The sequence below is a fragment of the Schistocerca cancellata genome, chromosome 12 (assembly GCF_023864275.1).
Source record: "Schistocerca cancellata isolate TAMUIC-IGC-003103 chromosome 12, iqSchCanc2.1, whole genome shotgun sequence".
In the NCBI taxonomy this organism is placed as follows: Eukaryota; Metazoa; Arthropoda; class Insecta; order Orthoptera; family Acrididae; genus Schistocerca; species Schistocerca cancellata.
The window spans coordinates 131,354,441-131,373,667 of NC_064637.1; the positions used below are offsets into that span (position 1 = coordinate 131,354,441).

The following is a 19,227-nucleotide window of genomic DNA, read 5'->3' on the forward strand; positions in this document are numbered from 1 at the left end:
TATTCCAGAAGGTTGGTACTTTATTGGAGCACGTGTTCTGACGCTTTCTATTTACCTTTTCAAGTGCGTAAGTTTGAAGTTTAGGCATTCGATGATCAACCGTTTAAGGAGCTACGCAATTAATCGGTTTACAGCTTGAAATCCGACGTGAAAAGTTGTGAGTGTACAGCTGTTCCTTTCTTCGCTGTTCCACAATCTGTATTAAAAGTATTTTATAAAAACATTTTTTTTGTATTCAGTATTGATTCACCTGAAAATGAACCTATATTGTTTGGTTGGCTGCTTGATTCGGGGGAGGGCACCAGACAGCGAGATCATGGGTCCCACCGGATGAGAGAAGGAAGTCGACCGTTCCCTTTCAAAGGAACCATCACGGCATTTGCCGGAATTTAAGGAAATCACGGAAAACCTAAATCAGGAGGGCCGGACGCGGGTTCATATCGTCGTCCTCCCGAATGCGAGTCCAGTGTGCTAACCACTGCGCCAGCTCGCTTTATCACCTATATTGGTGAAGCCAATGGTAGAATGGGTAGATCACGTAAATAATGAGGAAGTATTGATTAGGATTGGGGAGAAGAGAAGTTTGTGGCACAACTTGACCAGAAGAAGGGATAGGTTGGTAGGACATGTTCTGAGGCATCAAGGGATCACCAATTTAGTATTGGAGGGCAGCGTGGAGGGTAAAAATCGTAGGGGGAGACCAAGAGATGAATACACTAAGCAGATTCAGAAGGATGTGGGTTGCAGTAGGTACTGGGAGATGAAGAAGCTTGCACAGGATAGAGTAGCATGGAGAGCTGCATCAAACCAGTCTCAGGACTGAAGACCACAACAACAACACATTGGTGAAGCCAGTTGTGTTGCCTAGTAAAGGAATCTTTATACAGCTAATGTGGCCTTGAAGGATTTTCATTTATTTCCAGAAAAGACTTTTAAAGGATTTTTAAGATTATTTCGTAGAATTTTTGGAAATTTCGTAGAATTTTGCCCGCATCTCGTGGTCGTGCGGTAGCGTTCTCGCTTCCCACGCCCGGGTTCCCGGGTTCGATTCCCGGCGGGGTCAGGGATTTTCTCTGCCTCGTGATGGCTGCGTGTTGTGTGCTGTCCTTAGATTAGTTAGGTTTAGGTAGTTCTAAGTTCTAGGGGACTGATGACCATAGATGTTAAGTCCCATAGTGCTCAGAGCCATTTGAACCATTTTTCGTAGAATTTTTGGAAATTTCGTAGAATTTTTGGAAATTTCGTAGAATTTTTGGAAATTTCCATTTGGCCTGTATTTTTGCATATCCTAATAAAACTTTTGAATTTATTTATTTGATCTAGTCTGTATGTTGCCTCTTCAGTGTAACTTAGACCCAGAACTTTCCAGTTACATTTCGTTCAGTAGCGGACCCCGTACGACGTAGGAAACGGTAGGAATGAAAGAGGCAGATTTCATTTTCTTTCCCTGACGACTATGCGGTAACTAGGCAAAACCACGGGTAATTAGCTAGAAGTATAGATTTATTATGCTAAGAGAGAAAGTGGTGACCTGTTCGGAGAAAAAATGCGTAGACAGACACAGGAGTTGTTACGGTTTGTAACAGTGTCATCAATCACTGTCAGGATAAATTGCGCGATTCGCTTTTGTGTACGTTCGGCTCTTTTCATGGCCGTTTTCGCGTGCAGATCTGCAAGTTCATCGCAGCAAGGCGACGGGGAGAGTGTAATCTCGCCTTTTCATCGACCGTGTACTACCAGTATTCACCTCGTCGCTTAGATGCTGCCTCCGTATCGCTGCGTTCCGTGAAGGGGGAGGTTACATAAAGCAGCAAATCTGTGAATTGCGTTCCACAGCGTTTCATCCGAAGTTTGATTTCCATAGCAAAATTAATTAAGCGGAGAAGGCCGCGGTGAAAATTGTCTGTCTCCCTCTTCTTCCACATCATCCTTTCTTCCAACACACACACCCCATTGCTTCCTGTTACTTCTGTACACACACACACACACACACACACACACACACACAGAGAGAGAGAGAGAGAGAGAGAGAGAGAGAGAGAGAGAGAGAGAGAAAGAGAAAGAGAAAGAGAGAATTGTTCTTGTTGTTGTTGTTGTTGTTGTTGTTGTGATCTTTAGTCCTGAGACTGGTTTGATGCAGCTCTCCATGCTACTCTATCCTGTGCAAGCTTCTTCATCTCCCAGTACCTACTGCAACCCACATCCTTCTGAATCTGCTTAGTGTATTCATCTCTTGGTCTCCCCCTACGATTTTTACCCTCCACGCTGCCCTCCAATACTAAATTGGTGATCCCTTGATGCCTCAGAACATGTCCTACCAACCTATCCCTTCTTCTGGTCAAGTTGTGCCACAAACTTCTCTTCTCCCCAATCCTATTCAATACCTCCTCACTAGTTATGTGATCTACCCATCTAATCTTCAGCATTCTTCTGTAGCACCACATTTCGAAAGCTTCTATTCTCTTCTTGTCCAAACTATTTACCGTCCATGTTTCACTTCCATACAAGGCTACACTCCATACAAATACTTTCAGAAATGATTTCCTGACACTTAAATCTATACTCGATGCTAACAAATTTCTCTTCTTCCGAAATGCTTTTCTTGCCATTGCTAGTGTACATTTTATATCCTCTCTACTTCGACCATCATCAGTTATTTTGCTCCCAAAATAGCAAAACTCATTTACTACTTTAAGTGTCTCATTTCCTAATCTAATTCCCTCAGCATCACCCGATTTATTTCGACTACATTCCATTATCCTCGTTTTGCTTTTGTTGATGTTCATCTTATATCCTCCTTTCAAGACACTATCCATTCCATTCAACTGCTCTTACAAGTCCTTTGCTGTCTCTGACAGAATTACAATGTCATCGGCGAACCTCAAAGTTTTTATTTCCGCTCCATGGATTTTAATACCTACTCCGAATTTTTCTTTTGTTTCCTTCACTGCTTGCTCAATATACTGATTGAATAACATCGGGGAGAGACTACAACCCTGTCTCACTCTCTTCCCAACCACTGCTTCCCTTTCATGCTCCTCAACTCTTACAACTGCCATCTGGTTTCTGTACAAATTGTAAATAGCCTTTCACCCCCTGTATTTTACCCCTGCCACCTTTAGAATTTGAAAGAGAGTATTCCAGTCAACATTGTCAAAAGCTTTCTCTAAGTCTACAAATGCTAGAAACGTAGGTTTGCCTTTCCTTAATCTTTCTCAAGTCGTAAGGTCAGTATTGCCTCACGTGTCCCAACATTTCTACGGAATCCAAACTGATCTTCCCCGAGGTCGGCCTCTACCAGTTTTTCCATTCGTCTGTAAAGAATCCGCGTTAGTATTTTGCAGCCGTGACTTATTAAACTGATAGTTCGATAGTTTTCACATTTGTCAACACCTGCTTTCTTTGGGATTGGAATTATTGTATTCTTCTTGAAGTCTGAGGGTATTTCGCCTGTTTCATACATCTTGCTCACCAGATGGTAGAGTTTCGTTAGGACTGGCTCTCCCAAGGGAATTATAAATTCAAAATTTAGACCATCAGCTAAAAAGATGCCTTACCCGCAGGAGACGCCGTGGTAGTACGGTGTAACATCATCTCTGTCCCTAATATCAGCCTTAGTTAGGCGACGAAGTTTCTTCAGGTACACCTGTAGAGATATCCAATTATGGGGATGTGTCACATGGTCCCAGACGTCGGCTCTGTATATTTCGGCAATACTGCCTCGCGAGAATAGCGTCGTCTTCGCTCCTGAGATTTCTGTTTGATTTCCCGAAGCATCTGCGTACCACTCGCGTGTTGTTCGAACCTACCGATAACAAATCTAGCAGCACGCCTCTGAATTGCTTCGGTGCCTTCCTTTAATCTGTCCCGGCGAGGATCGCAAACAGGCGAGCAGTAGTCAAGAACGGGTAGCACTATCCTTCTATATGCCGTCTCCTTTATAGAGGAGCCACAATTTCCCACAATGACCCCAATGTATTAGTAGATTGGTGTATAAGATGAGCAAATATTCTCGTAGGAAACCAAACAACACATGGGTTTGTCAGCAATGCGACCATGTACATACGGAAAACAGACGGAAAAAATATGAAAATGACATAATATCTGTAAAATTCGAGGAAAATCTGGTATAATCACGAAAAATTTATTTGAAATGTCTAAAATTTAAGAAAATATGATTAAATATATAAAATCGCGAAAACCTAGCAAAATTACGGAAATTGGCGAGAATATATAAAGTTAAACTAAAAATACCATGAAATAAATACTAACCGAAATCAACGACATCGCGTGTTCTGTAGAACAGTGGACTGATGCTACATATGAAGGGCTTATTTCAATAGTAGTAAAAGTCCATTTTTGTTCATTCTCAGATACAGAGTCCTAAAGTTAAATGAGCGCTGAAAAATCTGCAGTTAAGATACCAGAAATGTTCAAGTATATATACTTCGTATACAGGGTGAGTCGCGTAAGACGTAACACCCCTATTATTCCGGGGGCGATTGCACGTATCGACAAGCGGTGTTCGGCGAATCATAGCCGACTATGGGGCACATACGTTGGTACACACACAATAATCACAAAGTTTATATTGACCGAGATAATGAAGGAAATACATGTTTTTTAAATGGGACATTACACTTTTTTACCATCATTCGAACGCTCTGGAAAAGACGCGTATAGTGATGTAACGCATGTTGCTATTATGATTCAAATTTCGCCTAAAAGACGCTGGGAAATATTGTATGATTGAAGGTCGAGGCGGTCGGAAGCGGCTGCAGACCGTAAGCATGCCTCGCGCTACCAGCAGGCCGAGTAGCCGTGCTCTATGCAGCATGCACGGCCTACGCTAGGTAGGTAAATCCTCATCCGCCCTCTTTTAAGCAAAGTTTGAATCACAGTAGCAACATGCGTTACATCACTATACGCGTCTTTTCCAGAGCGTTCGAATGATGGTAAAAAAACTATAGCGTCGCATTTAAAAAACATGTACTTGCCTCTTATCTCGGTCAATATAAATGTCGTGATTATTGTGCATGTACCAACGTATGTGCCCCACAGTCCGCTATGATTCGCCGAAAACCGCATGCCGATACGTGAAATCGCCCTCAGAATAAAGGGGGCGTTACGTCTTACGCGACTCAGCCTGTATATATTCAAGTATATACAGGGTGTTACAAAAAGGTACGGCCAAACTTTCAGGAAACGTTCCTCACGCACAAATAAAGAAAATATGTCCGGAAACGCTTAATTTCCATGTTAGAGCTCATTTTAGTTTCGTCAGTATGTACTGTACTTCCTCGAGTCACCGCCATGATTTCATACGGGATACTCTACCTGTGCTGCTGGAACATGTGCATTTACAAGTACGACACAACATGTGGTTCATGCACGATGGAGCTCCTGCACATTTCAGTCCAAGTGTTCGTACGCTTCTCAACAACAGATTCGGTGACCGATGGATTGATAGGGGCCGACCAATTCCGTGGCCTCCACGCTCTCCTGACCTCAACCCTCTTGACTTTCATTTATGGGGGCTTTTGAAAGCTCTTGTCTACGCAACCCCAGTACCAAATGTAGAGACTCTTCGTGCTCGTATTGTGGACGGCTGTGATACAATACGCCATTCTCCAGGGCTGCGTCAGCGCATCAGGGATTCCATGCGACGGAGGGTGGATGCATGTATCCTCGCTAACGGAGGACGTTTTGAACATTTCCTGTAACAAAGTGTTTGAAGTCACGCTGGTACGTTCTGTTGCTGTGTGTTTCCATTCTATGATTAATGTGATTTGAAGAGAAGTAATAAAATGAGCTCTAACATGGAAAGTAAGCATTTCCGGACACATGTCCACTAAAAATATTTTATTTCTTTTTCTGTGAGGAATGTTTCCTGAAAGTTTGGCCCTACCTTTTTGTAACACCCTGTATACTGTGTCTTGTCAAAGTTTAATGAGAGCCCATTTGCAGAGAACCACTTAATGATTTTCTGAAAAACATCGTTTACAATTTCGCCAGTTAATTCTTGTCTGTCGGGTGTGATAGCTATACTTGTATCATCGGCAAAAAGTACCAGCTTTGCATCTTCGTGAATATAGAATGGCAAGTCATTAATATGTATTAAGAACAGCAGAGGACCCAAGTCCGAACCTTGCCGCACTCCTGTCATTGAATTCCTTTTGGCGGAATGTCTACGGAGGCCTGACAGTGAACAAAAGCACGGCGGCTCGTTGAGCGAAGTGTCTGTCGTCATCGAACAAAATGGTGCAAACCTGTCCTATCTCCCACATGTTGGCAAGCCGCACACAGCTGTGACTCTCGCAACACTAGAACGTGCGGGCACTCTCATTCCATACTCCTGCACATTTCAGTCCAAGTGTTCGTACGCTTCTCAAAAACAGATCCGGTGACCGATGGATTGGTAGAGGCGGACCAATTCCATGGCCTCCACTCTCTCCTGGCCTCAACCCTCTTGACTTTCATTTATGGGGGCATTTGAAAGCTCTTGTCTACGCAACCCCGGTACCAAATGTAGAGACTCTTCGTGTCATATTGTGGACGGCTGTGATACAATACGCCATTCTCCAGGACTGCATCAGCGCATCAGGGATTCCATGCGACGGAGGGTGGATGCATGTATCCTCGCTAACGGAGGACAATTTGAACATTTCCTGTAACAAAGTGAAGTCACGCTGGTACGTTCTGTTGCTGTGTGTTTCCATTCCATTATTAATGTGATTCGAAGAGAAGTAATAAAATGAGCTCTAGCGTGGAAAGTAAGCGTTTCCGGACACATGTCCACATAACATATTTTCTTTCTTTGTGTGTGAGGAATGTTTCCTGAAAGTTTGGCCGTACCTTTTTGTAACACCCTGTATACTGTCCGTCCATTCTTAGTATCCAAATTTGTGTCACTGTCGTGGTGTAACGTCTGACTGCAACAGCGACGTGTAAGGATCGGACCTCCAGTCGCACACAAGTACCACATGTTATGACTCTTGCGTTCCGTTTCGCAAGTTTTGACTATTGAATTCCTTAGTTGTAACGCAGTTCAAAACCATTTATTTGCTGTTTTCATTCATGCGAGAGGTCTACGAGGCATCTCACCTGCTCTCACTATTCATCACATTTACTTGCAACGATAATATATTCTTACCACGTGACTCATACTCTACAAGCAATGTATAGTATGACAAGCACCAAGACTAGAAGCAGAACAGACACGTCAATGACCGAACGGACAGTTCATAAAGTTGTAAAAAAAAAGGAAAAGAAAAAAGAATAAAAAAGGTGGGGGGGGGGGGGGGGGGCACGAGAGAGATTTGAACATACTCAAGCTCATAAATTAAGGATAACTGCAGAATATAGTGCCACACAAAGTGACACTACACAAAACTGGAGTTAATAGCATAGGCACATAGGGAGCACACACGACAAAGATCTGTACGTCCACGCTATTGGTCATAAGTTGAGAAAACCGTCCCGAAACACGTGTGCTACAAAACACTACTGTTTCCTGCGCATTTACCCCGACATCAATATGGGACATGATCACCATGCACACGTACACAGGCCGCACAACGGGTTGTCATACTCTGGATCAGGTGGTCGAGCAGCTGCTGGGGTATAGCCTCCCATTCTTGCACCAGTGCCTGTCGGAGCTCCTGAAGTGTCCTAGAGGTTTGAAGACGTGCAGTGATAAGTCGACCGAGAGCATCCCAGACGTGCTCGATGGGGTTTAGGTCTCGAAAACAGGGAGGTCACTCCATTCACCTGATATCTTCTGTTTCAGGGTACTCCTCCACGATGGTAGCTCGGTGCGGCCGTGCGTTATCATCCATCAGGAGGAAGGTGGGACCCACTGCACCCCTGAAAAGGCGGACATACCGGTGCAAAATAACGTCCCAATACCCCTGACCTGTTACATTTTCCTCTGTCAAAGACATGCAGTGGTGTACGTGCGCAAATCATAATCCCACCCCCCACACCATCAAACCACGACCTCCATACAGGTCGCTTTTCAAAGACATTAAGGGGTTGGTACCTGGTTCCTGGTTCACGCCAGATGAAAACCCGGTGAGAATCATTGTTCAGACTATACCTGGACTCGTCCGTGAACATAACCTGGGACCACTGTTCCAATGACCATGTACTGTGTCCTTGACACCAGGCTTAACGGGCTCTCCTGTGACCAGAGGTCAGTGGAATGCACCTTGCAGGTCTCCAGGCGAATAAACCACGTCTGTTCAGTCGTCTGTAGACTGCGTGTCTGGAGACAACTGTTCCAATGGGTGCGGTAAGGTCCCGAGCAAGGCTACCTACAATACTCCGTGGCCGTCTGCGGGCACTGATGGTGAGATATCGGTCTTCTTGTGGTGTTGTATACTGTGGACGTCCCGTACTGTAGCGCCTGGTCACGTTTCCTGTCTGCTGGAATCGTTGTCACAATCTTGAGATCACACTTTGTGGCACACAGAGGGCCCGTGCTACGACCTACTGTGTTTGACCAGCCTCCAGTCGCCCTAGTATTCTACCCCTCATAACGTCGTCAATGTGTGTTCTTTGAGCCATTTTCAACACACAGTCACCATTAGCACATCTGAAAAAGTCTGCACACTTACTCGCTGCACCGTACTTGGACACGCACCAACAAACCTCTGTGTATGTGGAATGCTGCCAGCGCCACCGTGCGACGACCGCAGGTCAAATGCACCGCATGGTCATTCCCCGAGGTGATTTAAACCCGCAAACCGCCCACCAGAGCGTTGATTTACCAGCATTATCCCTAATTTGTGAGCATGAGTGTAGATCTCCCTCTTTTGAAGTTCAACAAACCACGATGCCATGGGTGTTGGGTTCACTCGACGTTGCGCATCTTGAGCTTGGAACATTCACTGTTTCCGTTTTGCTTCTTTTTTCACAGTTCAGTACACCTTCCTCCTGTTTTCATGCTTTATTTGAGTTCAGATTTTGACGGGCTGTCCACTGGGACACCTTCCCACTAAAACCGGCCAGAGTGGCCGAGCGGTTCTAGGCGCTACAGTCTGGAGCCGCGCGACCGCTACGGTCGCAGGGTCGAATCCTATCTCGGGCATGGATGTGAGTGATGTCCTTAGGTTAGTTAGGTTTAAGTAGTTCTAAGTTCTAGGGGTCTGATGACCACCGATGTTAAGTCCCATAGTGCTCAGAGCCATTTTTTTCCCCACAAAAACTGATTGGGGGGGGGGGGGGGGGGAGGTGCGATGGGAAGTTTCCCTTGGTAGTAATATGTATGGCGCTGCGGGATATTTTTTATCGTGTATTTGTTTACTCAGTTACTATCTTCAACTGACCTAAAACACACTGTTTTAATAATCCCAGAGAAAACCCGGTGATCTTACAAATGCCTGCGCAGCCGCCGCCGACACGCTTAGAGACGGAACCTCCACAGCCGCGTTCCATTTATTCGTACATTCCGCGCCTACATTGTCTCCGGCGGCAGTTTTAATCGCCGCTCCCGGGCGATTCACTTTCTCATTTCCCCCTTGTCGTCTTAAAAACAGACGCACACACCTCCCGCCACCGGAAGGCAGTTCCGGCAGAAACGCTTTTCTTCCGCCCGCCTACTTCCGTCCGAAAGACAATGGCCAGGGACTACCTGTGGCCACAATACGAGTTCCATGCCGAGGTCTGATTAAAATTACTTGATAGTCGACGCCTGTCATTGCCGTTACAGTGTTGCCACATCGGCTACCGGCTCCCACTTGGTTATAGGTGTCACTGAAACATGGTGGGTGCTGTTCTACATCTACATCCACATCCATACTTCGCAAGCCACCTGTCGGTGTGTGGCGGAGGGTACCTTGAGTACCTCTATCGTTTCTCCCTCCTATTCCAGTTTCGTATTGTTCGTGGAAAGAAAGATTGTCGGTATGCCTCTGTATGGGCTCTAATCTCTCTGATTTTATCCTCATGGTCTCTTCGCGAGATATACGTAGGAGGGAGCAATATACTGCTTGACTCCTAGCTGAAGGTATGTGCTCGAAACTTTAACAAAAGACCGTACCGAGCTACTGAGCGTCTCTCTTGCAGTCTTCCACTGGAGTTTATGTACCATCTCCGTAACGCTTTCGCGATTACTAAACGATCCTGTAACGAAGCGCGCTGCTCTCCGTTGGATCTTCTCTATCTCTTCTATCAACCCCATCTGGTGCGGATCCCACACCGGTGAGCAGTATTCAAGTAGTGGTCGAAAAAGTGTACTGCAACCTACTACCTCTGTTTTTGGACTGCATTTCCTTAGAATTCTTCCAATAAATCTCAGTCTGGCATCTGCTTTACATATTGTAGCTAAATGATAAGGGATCTTTCATTCTTTGTATTCGCAGCACATTACACTTGTCTACATTGAGATTCAATTGCCATTCCCTGCACCATGCGTCAATTCGCTGCAGATCCTCCTGCATTTCAGTACAGTTTTCCATTGTTACGACGTCTCTATAAACTACAGCATCATCCGCAAAAAGCCTCAGTGAGCTTCCGATGTTATCCACAAGGTCATTTATGTACACTGTGAATAGCAACGCCGGCCGCGGTGGCCGTGCTGTTCTAGGCGCTACAGTCCGGAACCGCGGGACTGCTACGGTCGCAGGTTCGAATCCAGCCTCGGGCATGGATGTGTGTGGTGTCCTTAGGTTAGTTAGGTTTAAGTAGTTCTAAGTTCTAGGGGACTGATGACCTAAGATGTTAAGTCCCATAGTGCTCAGAGCCATTTGAACCATTTTTGAATAGCAACGTCCTACGACATTCCACTGCGGCACACCTGAAATCTCTCTTGTTTCGGAAGACTTCTCTCCGTTGAGAATGACATGCTGCGTTCTGTTATCTATGAACTCTTCAATCGAATCACACAATTGGTCTGATAGTCCATATGCTTGCGGGAGCCAAGAAACACGGAATCTACCTGTGAACCCGTGTTTATGGCCCTCCGAGTCTCGTGGACGAATGGCGCGAGCTAAGTTTCACACGATCGTCTTTTTCGAGATCCATGCTGATTCCTACAGAGTAGATTTCTAGTCTCCGGAAAAGTCACTATGTGTAACGCGGAGCAATGTTGGAATTGTCCGTCTTGACGTATGACGGAAATAGGAGATCTAGAGCACTGTATAGTACAACTTGAACAATCCGCCATTTTGAATGCACGTCGAAGGGACTCGTTTAAACTCTACGGAGCACGCACTTTTTAATAGGCTATCAAGGCCAGCAAATGTACATTCCTTGTACAGATGATGTTACAGCGTAGAAAATGCATTGTCTTACATTTGACTTTAAGAGGCAAGCAAATTAAATTAGATGATTAGATGAGTATTTCGAGATACGATACATTCAATTACGTTCCATATACACTCCTGGAAATTGAAATAAGAACACCGTGAATTCATTGTCCCAGGAAGGGGAAACTTTATTGACACATTCCTGGGGTCAGATACATCACATGATCACACTGACAGAACCACAGGCACATAGACACAGGCAACAGAGCATGCACAATGTCGGCACTAGTACAGTGTATATCCACCTTTCGCAGCAATGCAGGCTGCTATTCTCCCATGGAGACGATCGTAGAGATGCTGGATGTAGTCCTGTGGAACGGCTTGCCATGCCATTTCCACCTGGCGCCTCAGTTGGACCAGCGTTCGTGCTGGACGTGCAGACCGCGTGAGACGACGCTTCATCCAGTCCCAAACATACTCAATGGGGGACAGATCCGGAGATCTTGCTGGCCAGGGTAGTTGACTTACACCTTCTAGAGCACGTTGGGTGGCACGGGATACATGCGGACGTGCATTGTCCTGTTGGAACAGCAAGTTCCCTTGCCGGTCTAGGAATGGTAGAACGATGGGTTCGATGACGGTTTGGATGTACCGTGCACTATTCAGTGTCCCCTCGACGATCACCAGTGGCGTACGGCCAGTGTAGGAGATCGCTCCCCACACCATGATGCCGGGTGTTGGCCCTGTGTGCCTCGGTCGTATGCAGTCCTGATTGTGGCGCTCACCTGCACGGCGCCAAACACGCATACGACCATCATTGGCACCAAGGCAGAAGCGACTCTCATCGCTGAAGACGACACGTCTCCATTCGTCCCTCCATTCACGCCTGTCGCGACACCACTGGAGGCGGGCTGCACGATGTTGGGGCGTGAGCGGAAGACGGCCTAACGGTGTGCGGGACCGTAGCCCAGCTTCATGGAGACGGTTGCGAATGGTCCTCGCCGATACCCCAGGAGCAACAGTGTCCCTAATTTGCTGGGATGTGGCGGTGCGGTCCCCTACGGCACTGCGTAGGATCCTACGGTCTTGGCGTGCATCCGTGCGTCGCTGCGGTCCGGTCCCAGGTCGACGGGCACGTGCACCTTCCGCCGACCACTGACGACAACATCGATGTACTGTGGAGACCTCACGCCCCACGTGTTGAGCAATTCGGCGGTACGTCCACCCGGCCTCCCGCATGCCCACTATACGCCCTCGCTCAAAGTCCGTCAACTGCACATACGGTTCACGTCCACGCTGTCGCGGCATGCTACCAGTGTTAAAGACTGCGATGGAGCTCCGTATGCCACGGCAAACTGGCTCACACTGACGGCGGCGGTGCACAAATGCTGCGCAGCTAGCGCCATTCGACGGCCAACACCGCGGTTCCTGGTGTGTCCGCTGTGCCGTGCGTGTGATCATTGCTTGTACAGCCCTCTCGCAGTGTCCGGAGCAAGTATGGTGGGTCTGACACACCGGTGTCAATGTGTTCTTTTTTCCATTTCCAGGAGTGTAGGTCGTACGTTATAGTTCTAAATATTTACCAAATACAGTTAAAATGCGTTACCAGTATCGTATTTTATGGTTTGTATACTGTACATCCGCTTCAGTTTACGGTAACTAAGAGTTGCATTCGTAAACAATTACGTAATAATGTTAAAATGGAACACAACCGGGATAAAAATTTCATGTCAGCACAAGAGGGAGCTGCATGAGTACTCAAAGTATATTTCTGATCCCCAATGCATCTGCAATATCTCTTCATTTTTTGTTAAAGAAATATTTTAGTCATTCTTTTCTCAAATGCCCTTATACACTCTTTAAGGGGACCTTTAAGATGCAAAACTAGTGGTTGATAACACTCTGAGAGACCAGTCTGGAACAATTCTGAACTTGTTGCAGCAGATATAAGAAGATATTTCATTCACCAACTCAGAGTTCTCTTATATACACTATGTGATCAAAAGTATGCTACCGTTTTATGCTGGTTTTATTCAGGATTCCAATACGTCTTACTATTTCCCACTCTTTTGGCCACAGAACCCTATTTTCCAACACAATCTTCACAAAAGAAGACAAAGTAAATATTCCAGAATTCAAATCAACAACAGCTGCCAACATGAGTAACGTAGAAGTAAATATCTTTCGAGTAGTGAAGCAACGTATATCACTTAATAAAAGCAAGTCTTCTGGTCCAGACTGTATACCAATTAGGTTCCTTTCGGAGTATGCTGATGCATTAGCTCCATACTTGACAATCATATACAACTGTTCGCTCGACGAAAGATCCGCACTTAAAAGACTGGAAAGTTGCACAAGTCACACCAATATTCAAGAAAGGTAGTAAGAGTAATCCACTTAATTACAGGCCAATATTATTAACGTCGATATGCACCAGAATTCTGGAACATATATTGTGTTGGAACATTATGAATTACCTCGAATAAAACTGTCTATTGTCACAAAGTCAGCACGGATATACGAGGGCAGTTCAATAAGTAATGTAACACATTTTTTTTCTCGGCCAATTTTGGTTGAAAAAACCGGAAATTTTTTGTGGAATATTTTCAAACATTTCCGCTTCGTCTCGTATAGTTTCATTGACTTCCGACAGGTGGCAGCGCTGTACGGAGCTGTTAAAATGGCGTCTGTAACCGATGTGCGTTGCAAACAATGGGCAGTGATCGAGTTTCTTTTGGCGGAAAACCAGGGCATCTCAGATATTCATAGGCGGTTGCAGAATGTCTACGGTGATCTGGCAGTGGACAAAAGCACGGTGAGCCGTTGGGTAAAGCGTGTGTCATCATCGCCGCAAGGTCAAGCAAGACTGTCTGATCTCCCGCGTGCGGGCCGGCCGTGCACAGCTGTGACTCCTGCAATGGCGGAGCGTGCGAACACACTCGTTCGAGATGATCGACGGATCACCATCAAACAACTCAGTGCTCAACTTGACATCTCTGTTGGTAGTGCTGTCACAATTGTTCACCAGTTGGGCTATTCAAAGGTTTGTTCCCGCTGGGTCCCTCGTTGTCTAACCGAACACCATAAAGAGCAAAGGAGAACCATCTGTGCGGAATTGCTTGCTCGTCATGTGGCTGAGGGTGACAATTTCTTGTCAAAGATTGTTACAGTCGATGAAACATGGGTTCATCACTTCGAACCTGAAACAAAACGGCACTCAATGGAGTGGCGCCACACCCACTCCCCTACCAAGATAAAGTTTAACGCCATACCCTCAGCCGGTAAAGTCATGGTTACAGTCTTCTGGGACGCTGAAGGGGATATTCTGTTCGATGTCCTTCCCCATGGTCAAACGATCAACTCTGAAGTGTATTGTGCTACTCTTCAGAAATTGAAGAAACGACTTCAGCGTGTTCGTAGGCACAAAAATCTGAACGAACTTCTCCTTCTTCATGACAACGCAAGACCTCACACAAGTCTTCGCACCCGAGAGGAGCTCACAAAACTTCAGTGGACTGTTCTTCCTCATGCACCCTACAGCCCCGATCTCGCACCGTCGGATTTCCATATGTTTGGCCCAATGAAGGACGCAATCCGTGGGAGGCACTACGCGGATGATGAAGAAGTTATTGATGCAGTACGACGTTGGCTCCGACATCGACCAGTGGAATGGTACCGTGCAGGCATACAGGCCCTCATTTCAAGGTGGCGTAAGGCCGTAGCATTGAATGGAGATTACGTTGAAAAATAGTGTTGTGTAGCTAAAAGATTGGGGAATAACCTGGTGTATTTCAATGCTGAATAAAACAACCCCTGTTTCAGAAAAAAAATGTGTTGCATTACATATTGAACAGCCCTCGTAGAAAAAATCGCTCTTGTGAAACACAACTAGCTCTTTATTAGCGTGAAGCGTTGAGTTCTATTGACAAGTGATTTCAGATTGATTCCATATTTCTGGATTTCCATAAGGCTTTTATACTGTACCACACAAGCGTGTTATAGTGAAATTGCGTGCTTATGGAATATCGCCTCAGTTATGTGACTGGATTTGTGATTTCCCGTCAGAGGTCACGGTTCGTAGTAACTGACGGAAAGTCATCGAGTAAAACGGTAGATTTATGGCGTTCCCCATGGTAGTGTTATAGGCCCTTTGTTGTTCCTCATCTATATAAACGATTTGGGAGACAATCAGAGCAGCCGTTTAATGTACTTCATAACGGCTGTAGTCTCGCAGTGTCTGAAAGGAACTTTGCATCGTAATTCAGAATAACACAGACACTGCCCTATCGTATGGAATGAGAGTGCCCGCACGTTCTAGTGTTGCGGGAGTCACAGCTGTGTGCGGCTGGCCAACATGTGGGAGATAGGACAGGTTTGCACCATTTTGTTCGATGACGACAGACACTTCGCTCAACGAGCCGCCGTGCTTTTGTTCACTGTCAGGCCTCCGTAGACATTCCGCCAAAAGGAACTCAATGACAGGAGTGCGGCAAGGTTCGGACTTGGGTCCTCTGCTGTTCGTAATACATATTAATGACTTGCCATTCTATATTCACGAAGATGCAAAGCTGGTACTTTTTGCCGATGATACAAGTATAGCTATCACACCCGACAGACAAGAATTAACTGGCGAAATTGTAAACGATGTTTTTCAGAAAATCATTAAGTGGTTCTCTGCAAATGGGCTCTCATTAAACTTTGACAAGACACAGTATACAGGGTGTTACAAAAAGGTACGGCCAAACTTTCAGGAAACATTCCTCACACAAAAAGAAATAAAATATTTTATGTGGACATGTGTCCGGAAACGTTTACTTTCCATGTTAGAGCTCATTTTATTACTTCTCTTCAAATCACATTGATCATGGAATGGAAACACGTAGCAACAGAACGTACCAGCGTGACTTCAAACACTTTGTTACAGGAAATGTTCAAAATGTCCTGTGTTAGCGAGGATAGATGCATCCACCCTCCGTCGCATGGAATCCCTGATGCGCTGGTGCAGCCCTGGAGAATGGCGTATTGTATCACAGCCGTCCACAATACGAGCACGAAGAGTCTCTACATTTGGTACCGGGGTTGCGTAGACAAGAACTTTCAAATGCCCCCATAAATGAAAGTCAAGAGGGTTGAGGTCAGGAGAGCGTGGGGCCATGGAATTGGTCCGCCTCTACCAATCCGTCGGTCACCGAATCTCTTGTTGAGAAGCGTATGAACACTTCGACTGAAATGTGCAGGAGCTCCATCGTGCATGAACCACATGTTGTGTCGTACTTGTAAAGGCACATGTTCTAGCAGCACAGGTAGAGTATCCCGTATGAAATCATGGCGGTGAATCGAGGAAGTACAGTACATACTGACGAAACTAAAATGAGCTCTAACATGGAAATTAAACGTTTCGGGACACATGTCCACATAACATCTTTTCTTTATTTGTGTGTGAGGAATGTTTCCTGAAAGTTTGGCCGTACCTTTTTATAACATCCTGTATACAGTTCCACACAGTAAATGGAATGACACCATTAATAAATATAGACTTTGATCAGAAATCGGTAGCTAAGGTAGAATATTTAAAATTTCTAAGTGTATGCATTGATGAGGGGTTGAACTGCAAAAAACACACTGAAGATCTGCTGAAACGTTTGAGCTAAGCTACTCATGTTATTAGGGTCATTGAAAATTTTGGCGATATACATCTCAGTAAATTAGCTTACCATGCCTATTTTCATTCTCTGCTTTCGTATGGCATCATATTCTGGGGTAACTCATCACTGAGTAAAAGAGTGTTCATTGCACTAAAGCGTGTAATCAGAATAATTGCTGGAGCTCATCCAAGATCATCCTGCAGACACTTATTTAAAGAGCTAGAAATCTTCTCTGTAGCCTCACAATATATATATTCACTTATGAAATTTGTTATTAGCAATCCGAACGAATTCAAAAGTAATAGCAGTGCACATGGCTACAACACTAGGAGAAAGGCTTATCTTCACTACTCAAGGTTAAATCAAACTTTGGCTCAGAAGGGGGTAAATTATGCTGCCACAAAAGTCTTTGGTCACTTACCTAATAGCATCAAAAGTCTGACAGATAGCCATATAGCATTTAAAAGTAAATTAAAAGAATTTCTTAATGGAAACTCCTTCTACTCATTAGATGAATTTTTGCATATAGTAAGTGGATAATTCCCCCAACTCCCACAAAAAATTAAAAATATTGTCATGTAATATTTTATGTAACGTAATATCTTGTATAGACACTTTTTCTTAACCTGACACGTTCCACATCATTACGAAGTGTCGTATTCATGATCTATGGAACAAGTACTAATCTAATCTATTCTCTAATCTCTGTGCTTGGGACAAACCTTCATTACAGACGCCATTCTAAAGGCTACGTATCGCGCTGTCACCTATCGGGAATTCATAAAACTACAGGGTCTCAAGCAGCAATACTCGACGTTGTCCCACAACAAACTCCGCGTTTTTTCAACGGAAATTGGCCGAGAAAAAAATGTTTCATGACTTGTTAAACGCTTCTCGTATTTAATTGACATGTTGACTGTTTTCATGATTTTCAGTATGCATGTAACTAGAGTTCATAGAACATAACGAAACTATTTGTGTATTAATTACCAGATTCGGGGACGGCGATTCTGAGCTGAAAGTGGTGTTGTACATCTCTGTAGTACTTACACTACAGGCCATTAAAAAGGCTACACCACGAAGATGACGTGCTACAGACGCGAAATTAAACAGACAGGAAGAAGATGCTGTGATATGCAAATGATTAGCTTTTCAGAGCATTCACACAAGGTTGGCGCCGGGGGCCACACCTACAACGTCCTGACATGACGAAAGTTTCCAAGCGATTTCTCATACACAAACAGCAATTGACCGGCGTTGCCTGATGAAACGTTGTTGTGATGCCTCGTGTAAGGAGGAGAAATGCGTACCGTCACGTTACCGACTTTTATAAAAGTCGGATTGTTGCCTATCGCGATTGCGGTTTATCGTATCGCGACATTGCTGATCGCGTTGGTCGAAATCCAATGACTGTTAGCAGAATATGGAGTCGGTCGGTTCAGGAGGGTAATACGGAACGCCGTGCTGGGTCCCAATGACCTCCTATCACTAGCAGTCGAGATGACAGGCATCTTATCCGCATGGCTGTAACGGATCGTGCAGCCACATCTCGATCCCATAGTCAACAGATGGGGACGTTTGCAAGACAACAACCGTCTGCACGAACAGTTCGACGACGTTTGCAGCAGCACGGACTATCAGCTCGGAAACCACGGCTGCGGTTACCCTTGACGCTGCATCACAGACAGGAGCGCCTGCGATGGCGTACTCAACGGCGAACCTGGGTGCACGAATGGCAAAACGTCATTTTTTCGTATGAATCCAGGTTCTGTTTACAGCCTCATCGTGGTCGCATCCGTGTTTGGCGACATCGAAGTGAACGCACATTGGAAGCGTGTATTTGTCATCGCTATACGGGCGTATCACCCGGCGAGATGGTATGGTGTGCCATTGGTTACACGTCTCGGTCACCTCTTGTTCGCATTGACGGCACTTTGAACGGTGGACGTTACATTTCAGATGTGTTACGACCCGTGGCTCTACCCTTCATTCTATCCCTGCGAAACCCTACATTTCAGCAGGATAATGCACGACCGCATGTTGCAGGTCCTGAACGGGTCTTTCTGGATACAGAAAATGTTCGACTGCTGCCATGGCAAGCACATTCTCCAGATCTCTCACCAACTGAAAACGTCTGGTCAGTGATGGCCGAGCAAGGGGCTCGTCACAATATGCCAGTCACTACTCTTGATGAACTGCGGTATCGTGTTGAAGCTGCATGGGCAGCTGTACCTGTGCACCACACCCAAGCTCTGTTTGACTGAATGCCCAGGCGTATCAAGGCCGCTATTACGGCCAGAGGTGGTTGTTCTGGGTACTGATATCTCAGGGCC

General features: G+C 45.4%; 1 protein-coding gene across 1 annotated transcript in view; it reads left to right on the plus strand.

Annotated features, from left to right (window-relative positions):
• The window catches only part of LOC126109521 (uncharacterized), a 497,003-nt gene that overhangs the window by 470,480 nt on the left and 7,296 nt on the right, over positions 1 to 19,227 (plus strand). The window lies entirely within an intron of this gene.